The sequence below is a fragment of the Eucalyptus grandis genome, chromosome 3 (genome assembly GCF_016545825.1).
Source record: "Eucalyptus grandis isolate ANBG69807.140 chromosome 3, ASM1654582v1, whole genome shotgun sequence".
Taxonomy (NCBI): Eukaryota; Viridiplantae; Streptophyta; class Magnoliopsida; order Myrtales; family Myrtaceae; genus Eucalyptus; species Eucalyptus grandis.
Window position 1 is genome coordinate 10,154,480 of NC_052614.1, and position 17,059 is coordinate 10,171,538.

General features: G+C 39.5%; 2 pseudogenes; both read left to right on the top strand.

Moving 5' to 3' along the window:
- Nucleotides 1–752: 752 nt before the first annotated feature.
- The window catches only part of LOC120291269, a 59,693-nt pseudogene continuing 43,386 nt past the window's right edge, over nucleotides 753–17,059 (top strand).
- LOC120291273 lies at nucleotides 845–16,850 on the top strand (annotated as a pseudogene).

Sequence of the window (17,059 nt, forward strand, 5' to 3'; positions counted from 1 at the left end):
TAATTAAACCGTGAGCGTGCAAAGTGCGCATAATAATCACGCACCCGCACGTGAGTATGGTGGGTCAGCTCACATCCAATCTTTTCTTTAAATACATTAAAGAAACCCCACACTCATTCTACTGCTATTTAAAGTTGTGACCCGAATTTATTTACTTTCCTTTTTTTATAGTTTTCCCAAGATTTTACTTCTTTAGAAATTAATTTTATCGAAAAGAGAAATTTCCAAGAAATCTAGTTCCTTTCTAGATTGTCGAGCACATTCACAAATTTAATGTCTAGTAAAAGTTAGAAAAAAATTTACTATAGACACTTTTCTGACATAGTCACTTGTTTACGAATTTTCATTTTTGTTGTGCATATCACCATCAAGTCTTTTTTTTTTTATCAATTGTCTTTTATACACATGTACATATAATCGAATGATTGATTGAAACAAAAGATTCTTTAAATATTATCTAAAGTAAAAATGACAATTACATTTTCTAACATGAAACTTTAAAAGATGAAATTTAATCAAATAAAAAAAGCATAAAATAAGAGTTCTTTAATGCCAATGAAATCTTATCATTTTGGATTGACAAAGATTAATATCATCCGTGAAATGTTTACGAAAAAAAAAAAATCGAGATAAGAAAATGTTTGATGATGATATACATAACTAAAGTAAAAGTTTATAGCCATACAATCACGACAAAAATTGTCTATGCTAAAAATTTTCTAGATTCTACTTGGCATATATATAATAATTATAATAAATCTTCTAACTCCTTCCAGTTCGAGGACCACGCTCTCTCTCCTTCATCATCAGCGGAGAAGCCACTTCCCTCGCCATGGTAAAGTCGATGAATCGGCCCTTCAACTCCATTTTTCAATTCCCACTTGAATCACTGTCATCCCCTCTTCCTGATTTCCCGGATTCATTTCTCCGTCCTTCGTTTTTCGTGACGTTTCTTCTCGTGTTTATACAATGCAGGCTCCAAAGGGATTGCCAGTCCAGTGCCGATCTCGTGGTACCCGACGCTGTCTGTGTTCATGCTCGCTATTGGACTTGTCATCACGGCTTCTTTCTTCATGTAAGCTCCCATCTGATCCCCGAGCGCTTTCCCAAGAAAAGGGTTCTCTGTTTTTTCTGTTTCTTGGGCGTAATTGCGTTGAGCTCTTTGCTGTCCGGATCAAATGAAGGACTTTTTATTTTTATTTTTATGAGTCGAGTGCTTTCTTGAGTTGATGATGTTAATGATCAGATGATTGCATATTTAACCAAAATTCAGATATGGTGATGATGATGATAATAATAAACTCTAAGTTCTACCTCATTCCAATTTGAGAACCGTGCTCTCGTCATCGGAAGAGAGGTCGCTCGCCCTAGTTCTGGACTGCACCCGCTCTGAAGGGAATGTCGCGTGGCTTGTCTATTCTTTTTGTTTTGTCGAGTGGATCTTCCGTTTTTGACCATGTTTCCATGGACGCCTCGATCAATTTAATCATTTCCTTTTGGTATTGGGGACTATTGACGAATACATTAATTTTCACGTGAGATAAAAAATTACAAAGCCAAAGCGTCCATTTTTCACTGTTCAAATCATGCTAAACCAGTTCTTATTATGGAACATGATATCTTTTAAAATTTAACGGGCAAGCCCGTACTAAAGCGTGGGATAAGTGGAGCCAAAATGAGGGGAGAGAATGAACTGGTGCAGGTAGCGTTTGAAAAGTATAATCTCCACGAGGGAATTGCTGACTTTTTGATAAATTGAGTCTGGTGATGATCTTATTATCCTGGCGTGGTTCATAAATGGAATTTTCCAAATCAAGCCATTGTCCACTTTTACCCCTTAGCCTTCCCTTTGACAATTACTCGAGAGATGGGGGCATTTTCGGTCATTTTGGGGCGAGTTACTCCTGATACGGGGGGTCCATATCCTTCTAACTTTATGCATCCGTCGCTAGTTCAAGATTCGGTTGCTGCTATTCTTGTAACATACGAAAATTCACGTATTGCAATCCATAATTTCTTATATATACATGATTAGTTAGGTGTAAGGAAACAACGATCATCATCCACAAAATAGTCAACATAATTTATTTATTTTCATGTGCAGTACATTAAATTCTTAGCGCGAACGCTAAGAAGGTGGTGTTTAGCTTCTGGTTATCGTGAAAATTGATAGCTCATACACCATCTAATTGCTCAAACCACCAAGAAAAAATAAAGCTATAAACCTGAACTTCAGCTTCTATACATAACCGAAGAAACCGAGAACGCAATAGCTGCTGCCAACGAGCAATGTCAGGCCACCACCGTCAGATTCAGCAGTAAATATCAGGCTGTTGCACGTCACAGATACGTCAAACACAGGAACCCAACCTACGCCTAAGCCAAGCCTCCGACCGGAGCTCAAGACGACGTCGACCCTCACTTCACCACGCTCCAAACCTAACACAAGACTCTTAACAGAGAGCTCGTTCGCCCGGGGCATGTCGGAGTGAAAATGGGCTCGAACGTTCATGTGACTCGCAGCCTTCTGGATGAAAGAACCGATCTTGGCGTGAGCCAAAGGAGCGGAGTCCAGGACGATGGTGGCTTTCATATGGGAGTACTTCACCGGGATTAGCTTGCTCGGGTTCTCAATGGAGAAGACGAGGGTCCATTCGGCAGCGACCCGAGAGTCGGAGACGTTGAAGGAAGAGAGAGAAGAGGCTGGGTCGAGGGTGAACGTGGGGGAAATGGTGGCGGGGATCACCAGGAAGATGATGATGGGAAGGGAGAGAGAGTACCGCAGTCACGAGGCACGGTTGGATCACCTTGCGGCACCAACGAGAACGGCGGCTTTGGGTCTCTTGCTCGATTTTGGGAAGGGAGGACATGGCTTGCTGCACGACTCTGGCTTGACTCGTTCTACCGGTGGAGAGTGGGTTCCTCAACCTGAGAGCAGCTCTGGGCTTCGACGTTAAAACAAGCGGCTATATATAATTTTAGGCCTGCGATTGGTGGGTCCCATCATTGCCGTGCAATAAGGGCTGCGATGGTCCCGTCTCGGATGGAATGTAGGGGCAGGGGGTGGAGTTGGGGGCGGGGGAGGGGGTTCCTCGAAGAAGAGCCTAAGAAGAGCCTATGAAGATTAGTAAGAGTCATCTCCCAGGGAAAGACCGAGAATTCTGGTCATTTTTTGTGCAACTGAGCACGTTGGGCGCTCGATGTTGACATCGTCGAAATGTTTTATGGTTGGATGGAACGTCGAGGCGCGAAGGAGGGGTTCCTCGAAGGAGCGCGCCTGGGAAGGTTATCTAAGAAGTTAAAGTCGTCTCCCCAGGTGAAGATCAAGAATTCTGGTCTTCTTTTCATACCGAGCACGTCGGTCGCTCGATGTTGACATCGTCGAAATGTTTTTGGGCCGCAAAGCCCACATTTATTTCTAACTCGTCCCGGGGAAGTAAATAATAATAATAACATATACGGAGTGGCGCTATTTAAAGTCATGACCCCAAATTTGTATAACTAAATCCATTGAATTTCCATAGAGAGATAAAGTTGCCGCAAATCCTTTGACTACTATTTAAAGTCGCGACCCCAAATTTATTTACTTTCATTTTTTTTTAAAGTTTTCCAAGGATTTTATTTCTGTCAAAATTAATTTTGTTGAAAAAGAGAGATTTCCGAGAAACCTAATTCTTTTCTAGGTTGTCGAGCAAATTCATGGATTTATTGTCAAGTAAAAGTTAGAGGGAAAATTTCAAATAAAGGCTTGAAGTGGAATTTTTTTCTCAAAAAATGACCAAAAGTGGACACTGTTACTTAGTCTCAAATAAGGACCCAAATTCCAATCTTATTCACAACCAGGGGTATTTTTGTCCGAGTACACACACACACACACACACACACACACACATATTTCGTTTCTTCATCTTCTTCATGCCTCCTCCTTCACTCTACATTAGGCTCCCCACCAGCAAGCTCGTGAGCTTCACGTTGTCATGTAGACTATCGTCAATCTTAGTGACTAGAAGTCAGATCGGAGTTATTTGCTGCTAGCCGCCTTCTCAAACAATAAAATCCTCAGTTCCTCAAGATGCATTAGGTCTTGGCTTGCTTGTGCTCAATCTAAGGCTTGAATTGACCTCCATCTGAAAAGGAAGATACTGAAATTTCTGTCGAGGGCGGAGGTCGATGAGGTTGAGAGCTTGAATAGGACTTGTCAATGGCGGTAATGGGGAGACTGAATATAGCAGCTTCTACAGTTAATGATGTGAGATGGATTGATGATTAATCTGAGGATGGGGTATCGGTTAAGGAGAAGAGCTATGTCGATGACAATGACAAGAGTGTGAGCGGGGTGTCTCCATACTAGGGATTATTGAAAAGAGCCATTGGCATTGCAAAGGGGAAGGGGGATCTTTAAAAGATCGAATTCACAGCAAAACCGAATTTGAAATTGATAAGGCAAAACTGTTGCTGAGGTTGAAATAGTCGCCTACTGCCATGACATTGTTCTTTGGCGTGAAATTGTTGATCACGAAGCGTTAACTAAGTAAAGGCAACAATTATCAAACAAGATGATCTGCCGATGCTTGGATATTGTTGCTTCTGTTGTTGGAGAGTAGGACCAAAAATAAAGCAATAAATGGCATGATCACTCTCGAGGTGAGAGAACGTATGTTTTTTTGAGAGTTGGACAAGAAGTTGAGTCTTGGCAAAAGCATATTCATGTTATGGCCTTGAGATCAGAATTTGCAATGAATGATGGAATAAAGGAAACCTATTTTTGTAAGCTCATTTAGGCTTTGTTGAAATGTCTGCAAACCATTTCGAGGAGCAAAATTTAAAATCTTCAACATTAGACTATGTTATAATGGCTTGCGCTGAAGAAAAGCCAATCTTGTTCATACAATAAGATGACAGAGAGATAGAAGGGTTGATGATGGTGTTGAAGGTGAAGGTGATGTAAAGCGAAGGAGACGGCGTGAGGAAGATGAAGAAAGAAAAAATATCTTGGACAAAAATATCCTTGGGTGTGAATAAGATTGGAACTTTGGGTCCTTATTTGAGACTAAGTTAGCCACTTCAGGTTCTTATTTGAGAAAATGGCTTCATTTTAAACCCTTATTTGAAATTGAAGTTAGATACCGTAGATACTTTTTTAACACGATCATTTATTTACAAAATTTTACTTTGGTTTTGCATATTACGATCAGATCCTTTCTTATTAATTGTCCTTTACACACACACACACACACACACACACACACACACACACACACATATATATATATATATATATAATTGAATGATTGGATGAAACAAAAGAAAAAACCCTCTGTAAAGATTAGCTAAAGGAAAATGGCAGTCACCTTCTTTAACGTGAAACTTTAAAAGATGAAATTTAACCAAATAAAAAGATTACATAATATAAGACTGCTTTTTAATTCTAGTGAAATCTCATGATTTTCAATTGACAAAAATTAATATCATTTGTGAAATGTTTACAATATATATAGATATATCAAGATAAGAAAGGGTTTGATGATAATATGCATAACTAAAGTAAAAGTTTATAAACATATTATTGTGTTGACAAATTTTTTTATTCTAAAATTTTTCCAGATTCTACTTGACAGAAATACATAAATTTGCTCGACAACATAAAAAACTAGGTTTCTTAAAAATTTCTCATTTCAACAAAACTTATTTCTGTGAAAGTAAAATCTAGAAAAAAAGAAAAAGAAAAAGAAAGAAAATGCAGTACCTTTAATACTTATGGGATTCTCACAATAAATAAAAAAAAAATAAAACATCAGAAATGTTTAATTAGGGCATCTAGATTTTAAATAGAAACAAAAAAAAAAAAAAAAAAATAACAAAGAAGGAAACTATGGAGCCGCCACTTTAAATTGTGATTAAATGATTGAGAGCAGCATCGTCTTTTTAGCAAAAATAGGGATGTTTTTAGTTATATTGTAAGTAGAAATAGTTTCATATAGTAAATGGAAATTGGGGGTGATTGGCTCTTCAAGCAGTTCAGTTCTTGCCTGGAACTAGGAACCGGACCATCTCATCTCAGGTAAGACCAAATTGTTCCTGAGTGGTTATCCGGTCTGATCAAATGAAACCGGTGAAACACTTCAGGCTTAGCCAAAAAACAAAGCAAAACAAGAGCAGCTTGAGAAAACTGAGAACGGCGGTGATGAAGGCTTCTTGTGGGCCGTAGTGGCTACGAGTGAGCGATGGGAGACTTGAGCATGGCGGTAGGAGCTGCACGTCAAGAATGATGGGCAACCATGACGAGGCGTAGGCGGCGATGGGGAAGGCTAAACGCAGCTGCGTCATAGAGGGCACGTTGACAAGGTTACGAGAACCACCGGACTTGCTGAGTTGCTTTGTTGGTGTAGGCGGAGTGGCAGCGGCGTCGTTGCAATGAGGCTTCGAGACAAAAAGCAGCGGCGATAAAGATTGGACCGAATGCTCGTCGGAGCAGCAAGAGTCTTAGCTAAAGATGATGAATAGGAGCAGGTGGGGGACAATGGTTGTGCAGTGGCTGTGGGTGGATTAGTGAAGGTCGTGCAATGAGTTTTCTATAGGAGTGACCAGTTCCGAGGTGGATAAGATATAAAGCTGGAACTTGGAACCTACCTTGCTATAATTGATTCCTAATTTTTCACCGCTAAAATCTATCATGTTTGCTTGGAACCGGTTTTGGAATTTGCCATGTTTTTTCAATTCGATTTTAGGGTCTACTAAATAACCTGTTTAATTTTTTCATTCCTTTTTTTGGTTCTTTTTTTATAACAAAATTATATAAGGTTATAAATAATAAAATAATTCAAAGTAAAAGATGAACAGTAGAAATCTTAATCCACCAAAAAGAACAATCTATAAAATGAATATATAGTTATGTACAATTATAAATAATAAATTGTTCAGACATGTAATATAAAATATAAAATATAAAATTTCATTTCCCACGCATCCATAAAAATTTAAGAGAAAAGGAAAAATTGACGAGGAGTTCTAAGGAATACAAAGGACGAAGGAGTGTTAGGTTAGAATTTAAGGGAAAAAAAAATTAGAATTTTGAATTTTTAGCTAATAAACTAGTTTTGAAACTTCTTCCAAAATAGGGCAATTTGGTCCAATTCCTGAGTGGGTTACATCAGAACCTATTTCCAGACTAGTTACAATTGATTCCAAATATTTAAAACTTGCTGCTGCACCAATTTTTCAATGAGAATCGATTTTTGAACATGTATTCCAAGCTGTCAGGTTCAATTCATGAGTAAAATCGATTTGGTTGCATACTCTTAGTTTTCTACCTCCTTACTCTCGGTTCTTGTCCCCAATGAACATGGGGTGAGGAAAATGTGTATGCGTGGGTGATTATGCCGTTCTTTTAGAAATAAAAAATTAAAAATAAAATTAGTCCAATTTTTATTTGGGACCGGGAACTGGACTAACATCCTCGTGATTTTGGTGATTCTATATGCTCGTCCCGGATGGAAATAGCTCCCCTAATAATAATAAATCTTCCAAGTTCTAATTCATTCCAGTTTGAGGACCGCACGCTTCCTCCTTCTTCATCAGCGGAAAGGCCACCTCCCTCGCCATGGTAGAGTCGATAAATCGGCCCTTCAAGTCCATTCTCATCAATTTTCACTTGAATCACTGTCATCCCCTCTTCCCGATTTTCTGTATTCATTCCTGCTTCCTTCGTTTTGTGACGTTTCTTCTTGTATCTATACAATGCAGGCTCCAAAGGCGATTACCAGTCCAGTGCCGATCTCGTGGTACCCGACACTGTCTGTGCTGATGCTCACCATCGGACTGGTCATCACGGCTTCTTTCTTCAAGTGAGCTCCCATCTGATCCCCAAGCGCTCTCCCAAAAAAATGGGTTCTCTTTTTTTTTTTTTCTTGGGCGTAATTGCGTTGAGCTCTTTGCTGTCCGGATCAAATGAAGAACATTTTTTTTTTTTTATGAGTAGTGTTTTCTTGAGTTTTTTTTTTTTTTGAGCAAAAGTGTTTTCTTGAGTTGACGATCTTAATGATCAGATGATTGCATACTGGGCCGATGGAATGCGATAAGGGTTTTTCATACGACCCTTTTTGGAGGAGTAATTTTGGCAACTCTAATGTGGGACATAAAACTCTAGGAAGAGGAGCTTTTTGATATGTGCATATGAGCCACCATTTACTTGCACTTATGAGGAAGTGGCACTTACTGTGCTTAATCCTCGAGCTGATCCTTTCTCCAGGCAAAGGTCGATGATATTGCCATTGTTGGCTATTCTTCTTGAAGCCGTTTGATGACGGCGTTGCCATTTAGGCATTCTCTGTGAAGAAAGGTCAATTGGAATCCGGGTCGGTCTTCTACGGGTCAACTTAACCGCGGCTTTTAAGGATCAGTGAAATGATTATTAGTTTTGAGTTTGTGAGGGATCTGGTGTTTCTTATCTTCTCCTAGAGGTGGAAAGTAAGATTTGCTATTTTCATTTTCCATGGATAGGAATTAATGGCTTTTGTATCACATAACCGCCGTTTAGGTTTTTCCATGCATATTGCAAAACACCTCTGTATCAATTCTATTGTTTAATTTTATAATAGTTGCCAGATGCCTACATCTTCCACATCTCCTGTCTTTGTTAGAGATAGGATTCTTCAGAACTTGAGCAGACAAGGCTTGTTAGTCTGAGCCTCGAGCATCACTATTGGGTAACTGTGATGTGGTGTTTCATTTTTTATTTATTTATTAAAAGGCATACAAAACGCCTTTTAAATGGACTTAGATATGAATGTGAGAAAGCAACTCAATATGAATTGAACAGAAAGTGAGCAAACATATCCTATTCGGTTCCTTCAAGGTCATGGAGGCGAACTGGTATCTAGATATAGTTGTGAACTTGCGAGAAGGTCCCTTTATAAGAGCTGGTGCCTATTGGTACAAAGCATGGTTATAGATTCCCAAATGCCCTTGGTTTAAGGTTATTTGACATGGGCTTCGATTGAACCAATCATTACTGTTGGGAATAACAGATCCCCGAAAACCGGATTCGACACTAAATCGAACCCCTAAAGCAATGCGGAAGACGAAGCCCGGGAAAAACACGTATCACCGATCGTAAAGCACACCACGGATTCGAGCGTACCTTGTTAGCCACAGATTAGACACCAATGCCGAAGATCGAGGAAGAAATTCTGATCCGATGATGTCAATTCGCCTTGAAAGGGAAACGGTGTCGCCTTAAGCGTTTGGAGGGAAAGAGAGAGTGAGGAACGTACGTTAAAGTGACCAAAGGGTGCGTTCTCTCTCTCTCTCATCCCTTTTATACGTTCCCTTATCAACGGGCCCTATTCCTGTGGGCCGGGCTTTTGGGCCAAACATGAGTGGACGGGCCTTAAGCCCATCACTAATAAAACCATCATCTCCCACTCGCACATGGTGGTTCGAACAGAATTCTCTTTACCTCTCTTCAACATTCATACCGGTGAATAATCCGTGCGACCAGCATACTTTGAGAGCTCGTTGCCATACATCTGTTAGGAATATATAACAGTTCATAATGGACATCACACTCCGAGTAGATTTAGTATACAGTATCCTAGATCGATCAATCACATTTATATCTCTCTTGATCTCTTTTAAACAATGATATATATATTGTATTCACAATTATGATTATCCCAAAGACAATCATAATTGGTTAATCGGTGAATACAAAACTACAATGTGATTCTCCAAATTCGATTTTCCTCTTCCCTTCAAACTCTCAATTTTAGTTCAGCTTGCTTTTCTAGAAACGCCCCATTAGATCGAATCAACTCATGACCATTGGCAACATCCTAAGATAGCAAACACTAAATAGAAATCTTGAGAATAAGTAAGAGTCATGAGGGGACTAAAAATTGAGGAACTCTTTTCCTCAAGAGTCTCACACGACATAAAAGTTGAGATCAAACTTTGCCACTCTTATTGGTCGTTTCATGCATACGTAGTATGAAATATGTATTACGGTATTAACTCATTTCCCATGGAGCGTATGTCTACACCTTTCAATACCATACAGATGATAGTTCAGACATACCCAATGTCTAACTTGAGTTCACGTATCTACTCATTCACAAAATTCATCAGAACTCACATCTGGCATCATAAACAGATAAAGTAAAATATGTGGGGTATTTTACTTTCGGACATAGTAAGTATTATGTCCTCATCTTAACACCCAGTTAAGACGACATACGTATTTTAAGCTTGAGCTCTCGATTATCACCTAAATAATAAGCTTAAAAACAATCACATCTCTATTTATCACACAGTAAATAGAGGCGATTACCCGTGTGAGTGGGCTAATCTTATATTTGTCCGACATACTTTCTCAACTTAAAATAATACACTAAGCATTAAGATGTATAAAGATCAAACAAAGATACATAGGTATCAATGATGAAACACAAATTCATCAAATGTGAATACTTAGGGAAATTACAATATTCAGTACATCAGCCTCTACGCAATCCTAGAGATTTCATATGGCCACAAAACACATCTCTAGATTTTGGCTTTGTCATAGGATCTGCTACCATTCTATGCGTAACATGTACGTAAGTTCACATCTTTTCGTGCAATCATATTCTTGACAAAATTATACTTTGTATCTATATGTTTGGTCTTGCCATGATATTTTGGATCTTTGGTGTACGCTTTTGCTGCTTGGCTATCACAATTAACCAACAATTGAATCTGCATCACTTCAAATAACACCTAAATGATCCAATAATCTCTTAAACCAAACATCTTCTTTTATTGCTGCTGATAATGCCACGAACTCAGTTTCCATCGTGGACAAGGCTATACACTTTTGTTTCTTACTGCTCCAACATATGGTGCCATTATTCGGTAAGAAAACAAACCTAGAGGTAGATTTTCTTTCATCTAAATCTCCTCTCCAATCAGCATCAGAATAGCATTTGAGTTGCAGATCCTTTCCATAATAACTCAACGTATAATCAGCAGTTCCCTTTAGATACCTTAGTATTCATTTAACGGCTTTCCAACGTGCTTGTCCTGGATTGGATTGGTATCTACTCATCATTCCAACTGCATAACATTTGTCAGGTCTTGTACACATCATAGCGTACATCAAGCTCCCAATGTAACTAACATAAGGAACATGTTTCATTTGTTCATTCTCTTGTGGAGTCCTTGGACACAGTCTATGGCACAATTATTCACCTTTTGCAATATGAGTGTCTATGGGTTTACAATCCCATATCATTCATCTCAAAGTTGGAAGACAACCAACTTTTGACAGTATGAACAAACTCCATATTACTTCCGGCAATTAGTATATCATCAACATATAATGATATGATCACAAATTGATCCTTGAATCTTTTGATATATACACAATGATCATCATCAATCATTATAAAATCATATGCCATCACGGCATTATGAAAACGTATATACCATTGTCTCGATGACTGCTTAAGGCCATATACCGATCTTAAAAGTTGACATACATTTTCTTCTTGGCCTTTCACTATGAAACCAGCAGGTTGTTCCATATATATTTCTTCCTCTAATTCTCCATTGAGGAAAGCAGTCTTTACATCCATCTGATGTAACTCAAGATCTATACTAGATACTATTGTCAGAATAATGCGAATCGAGGTAAATCTCACTATAGGAGAAAACGTATCTTCATAATCAATTCATTTCTGTTGATTATACCCCTTCGCCACAAGGCGGGCCTTATGCCTTTCTATCGAGCCGTCAGCCTTTCGCTTTATTTTGAGAACCCACTTGTTCCCAATAGCTTTCCGTCCTTTTGGAAGATCAACCAATTCCCAGACTTGGTTTGATTTCATTGACTCCATCTCCTCTTTCATTGCATAAATCCATTTTTCCTTACTAGGCATTTCAGAGCCTCATTAATATTTTTTGGCTCATCCTTATCTCGTGAGCAATTATAAAAGTTTCCCTTCAATGTCAAAACGTCGACGGGAATACTTTGGCAACTTGTTCGTATGGGAGATTGTATACTTAGCACATCATTTCCCATTATGCTCCCACTTGGATTAGATAATGATGACGTCGTCTCATCATGTGATTGCAATTGAGAATGAGTTGAATCCAATTCATCACTTCTCATATTACTCCCACTTGGACGAACTCCACTAATATCATTATCTTGATCCAAGGTTTCAAATAGGGAGTGATCTTCTCCTATTTCACCATTCTTAGGAAATTCATCCATTAAGAATGTGACATCCTGTGATTCAAATTCAGTTATACTCTCACTTTCCTGCTCACCTATGAACACATACCCTTTCGAGTATTTAGAGTATCTCATGAAAATACTCTTATTTCCTTTGGGACCCAATTTCCCAAACTTATGAGAAGACTCATGAGTATAGGCAGCACAACCCCATGGCTTAAGAAAACTTAAGTCCAATTTTCTACCTATCCATAACTCATATGGAGTGGAAATAACTGATTTGGAAGGCACCCGGTTAAGTATATAGGCATCAGTTAACAACGTATCACTCCAAAAAGTAATAGGTAAGTTAGCATGCGCCATCATGGACCTAACCATCTCTAGTAGGGTTCTGTTTCTTCTCTCTGCAACACCATTTTGTTGAGGAGCATATGGAATAGACAACTGTCTTTCTATTCCTTTTTCATCACATAATTTTCTGAACTCATCAGATAAATATTCTCGACCTCAATCGGATCTCAATACTTTTATTTTCTTGTCTAATTGATTTTCTTCCAAGTTCATAAACCTTTTGAAACAACATAATGCTTCAGATTTATGAGAAATCAAATAGACATATCTGAATCGAGTATAATCATCTATAAAAGTGATAAAGTAAATAGCCGCATGCCTTCTTCTTACAGTCATTGAACCAAAGACGTCAGAATGGATTAAATGCAAAGGAAATTCAGCTCTTTTATCTTTTTCAAATGGTTTCCTTGTCGTTTTCCCTACTAGGCAATGCTCACATATAGGCAAATCGACTTTTTCAATGTTGCCCAACTAGCTCTCTTTGGCTAGTCTATTCATACATTATTGGCCAATATGACAAAGTCTAGCATGCCACACATTCACATCATTATCATATGAAGTAGAAGATGTGAAACAAGGGAATAACAAACATTGACATCACTACAGTCAACATTTAGTACAATAAAACCATCCAGAAAGTGACCATAACTATAGTAGTTTGTATCCAAAATACAAATCTACACCGCTATTACAGAAGTTCACACTAAAACCAAGCTTAACCAACATCAAAACAGACACTTAAATTTCGACAAATCTCCAGAGCATATAGAACATCATGTAGGAACAAGGTGCGTCCACCACGCATGTTCAATTGGCAGGTGCCAATCCCTTTAACTTCATCTCTGGAGTTATTTCCTACATAGATCCACTTAGTTCCAGTTGGTACTCGTCGGAATTCCATGAAGGATCCTCTATCCTTCGCTATATCGTTTGTTGCTCCTGAATCTACAGTCCACAAAGGATTGGATTCAGCTAATAATGCAGTTCTTGACACATAAGCAAAGTTCTCAAATGTACAAGAGGTGTTTACTTTGTTTGGCTCACGACAGTCGCGAGCATAGTGACCCTTCTTGTCACAATTGTAACACCTCACCCTTGACATTTTCTTCACTTGAGGACCTTTTCCTCTCTTGTGTTGGTTAACTCTTGATCTCTTGCAATAATGACTTGATCCTTTGCATTCCCACATATTAAACGGATCAATACGTTTGCGCTTAGAGCTCAAAGCCCTTTCTGAGCTAGAACCAGCATTGCTAATATCTATTTTCGGCTCACATGCCGTCAAGCGGTCCTCTACCAGCTCAAGGTGGCGCACAACATCCTCAAGATCTTCCATAACATGGTCAAGAGCTTCTAGTGCTTCTTGCTTTTCCAGCACATATTGAATCTTCATATTTAATATTTCACAATTGTTGCCATTCACATCAGCAATTGCGTTCTTAGTTGCTGAATCCATTAATCTGAACACATCAGACATATATGCACGAATAATTAATGCCTATCATTTATGCATCCACTTTGCACAAACCCATCATATCAATGAATAATTTCAAGTAAGGTTTCAGAATCAAAAGGTCACTACGTTTCCAATCATCCTCCAAAATTCTAACTTAAAACTACTATTAATATAATTGTCTTATGCAAAATAAATTATATGAAGTTACAAAAACTTCTATGAACTACCCAAAGCTAACTACCCACAGCAATCAGCAATAACATAAAGTAACAGATAATTGACATCCAATAAAAATGATAATGCTTTCAACTAATACAACTATCCATCACACTAAGCAATATATCCAAAAAGAAATATCAACATAGAAAGAGATATTCAACACTCAAAAACATCTCAAACTAATCTAAGAAATAAATAGGAAAGTCCATTCTAATCTATCACCAAAGTATCTCGAGAAATTTGAAGGCACATTTGTCAACCATGGAAAAAACTTTTGGAGAGCTTTCATGTCGCCACCAAGGCGCATTTACTCTACACCATGTGGCGCTTAATCTAAGGGTTAAAGTTTTGGCCAACTCAATCCTATAATACTCTCTTACAAAAGCTTCCACTAGCCTCCTATAATCCGGGACCACGTTGACCTCCCATAGCCGATCTAACACCGCTTGCCATTCAGGTGGAAGAGTGTTCATCAAAGCCGGCACCTTCTCAAAATCCCAAGCATAAGATAACCATTGCAGATGATTTCCTGTATTATCTGATTCACCCTGACCACGTGTGATACTAAATCACCGTCATGCCATCGATAATCAGCTAAACCTTTAATCAGCCTTTTAAGTCTAGCTCTTCCTTCGTTCGTTCTCGGGATTGCAGGTATCCGTGCATAACGCATCATAGTTCCTGCAACAAATGTAGAACCAATAAATTGATCACTTATAATCCATAATAAACAAAATGGAAAATACATAATTTTCCATGATTCATGCAACAAATGCAGAATAAAAATGGATTACCTCTAATCCACATGCATAATTGAAAAAAATAAACAATTTTTTTTTCTCAATCTGGCCAACGGTCAACGGTTAGGTCGTTGGTCATCGGACTGGTCAGACCGGACAGACCTGTCGGACCGGTAGGGCCGGGTCGGACGAACCGACCGCACATGCCACGCGCGTGCGCGGGCTGACGCCACGCAGACGCCGCCCGGCACGTGCCGCGCGTGCCAGCGCTCGCGGGTCTGGATCGGGCCGGGTGTGACCCGCCAATCGGCCGTTGCCGGGCCGACGCCGCCGATGACGCCATCCCAGCCGGTTACCGATCGTTGGATGACGTCATGCCGACGCCAGCACGCGTTGGTCCGCCAATCGGCGCGTGTCGGCTCGCCGCACGCGCGCACGTGCCGGCCGACCGGCGCTGGGCGCACGCGCTGGCCGATGCCGCTCGGGCGCGTGCGGCGTCGCCGCCGGTGCACGACATGTCGCCGGGACTCGCTCGACGAGTCCTTTCACCCTATGCCTTCAGAATCGATTTCGAGTCATAAAACTCGAAAAAATGGACGAACAACGCCGGGTGTCGTGGGATTTTCGCCCGATCCATACGGCCGAAAATTTTTGCGAAAAATCAATCAAAAAACATCAAATAGGTCAGGAAAACATGAACCTGGCTCTGATACCAATGTTGGGAATAACATATCCCCGAAGACCGGATTCGACACTAAATCGAACCCCTAAAGCAATGCGGAAGATGAAGCCCGGGAAAAACACGTATCACCGATCGTAAAGCACACCACGGATTCGAGCGTACCTTGTTAGCCAGCATTAGACACCAATGCCGAAGATCGAGGAAGAAATTCCTGATCCGATGATGTCAATTCGCCTTGAAAGGGAAACGGTGTCGCCTAAGCGTTGGAGGGAAAGAGAGTGAGAAACGTACGCTAAAGTGGCCAAATGGTGCTTCTCTCTCTCTCTCATCCCTTTTAGACGTTCCCTTATCAACGGGCCCTATTCCTGTGGGCCGGGCTTTTGGGCCAAACATGGGCGGACGGGCCTTAAGCCCATCACTAATAAAACCATCAATTACAATTTCAATGGCCTATGGTGTAGTTGTTTTCACTCCTGCACAAACTGAAGAATTCCATGATCATGACAAGAGTCTATGTTGCCTGATTCTTACTGCGAAGTTTTCTAATTTTTTTTTTTTTTTTTTTTTTTTTTATGTGGATGGGCTGGCCATCCGTTCATTTTCTAACAAGAGTACACTGTAATATGCTGAACTTCAAGCACAGGTATTTGTTGTATTTTCACGAATATCTAGTAATCGGATCGGTTTATGCCAGAAACTTTCTTGTTGTTGATCATTATACAGTTTTAAACATGCTTTCTTGTTTTTGAAGCTATGAAGCGACCTCTTCTAGGCGAAATCATAGCCTAGCCAAGGAGCTTTTCACGGGGCCGTGGCATCCATCTTCCTGGTATTTCACTTCATCTATCATCTTAAATTGCATAAAATTTCCCATATCCTATTCAAAATTACAGTCCTGAGCTTCAGTTACTAACTCTGAATAGCCATCACCATCTTCTTCTGTGATCCTTGCGTCAATGGATTCTCTTTTGACACTCAAGTGAGCCATTTTTTTTTTCCAATTGGATTAGAGGGTTGGATCATTTGATTGCAAATCACAAAGATTGACTAATATGATTATAACAGTAAAACACTGGATCTATTAATGCACAAAAATTGACATGAATTTATTCTTGATAACATGCTTTTGCGATGGTGCAGAGTTTTGGATCATTGTTCTTACTCCTCTCTTGCGGCGTTTACGTCTGATTCTAAGCTCTATAGCTTTTTATGCAACATCTTGTGCTAGATTTCCTGAAGCGGACAATTTAGCATGATTTCACGATTTGAAATGAGGAACTTACCATGGAAGAGGAGAGCATACTTATTAGTAATTTTGCTGTATATGGATGGCTATTATTTCTATTGTTCAAAGGTATTCGGTGTGAATTGCTTCGTCCTATTGATTTCCAATGCGC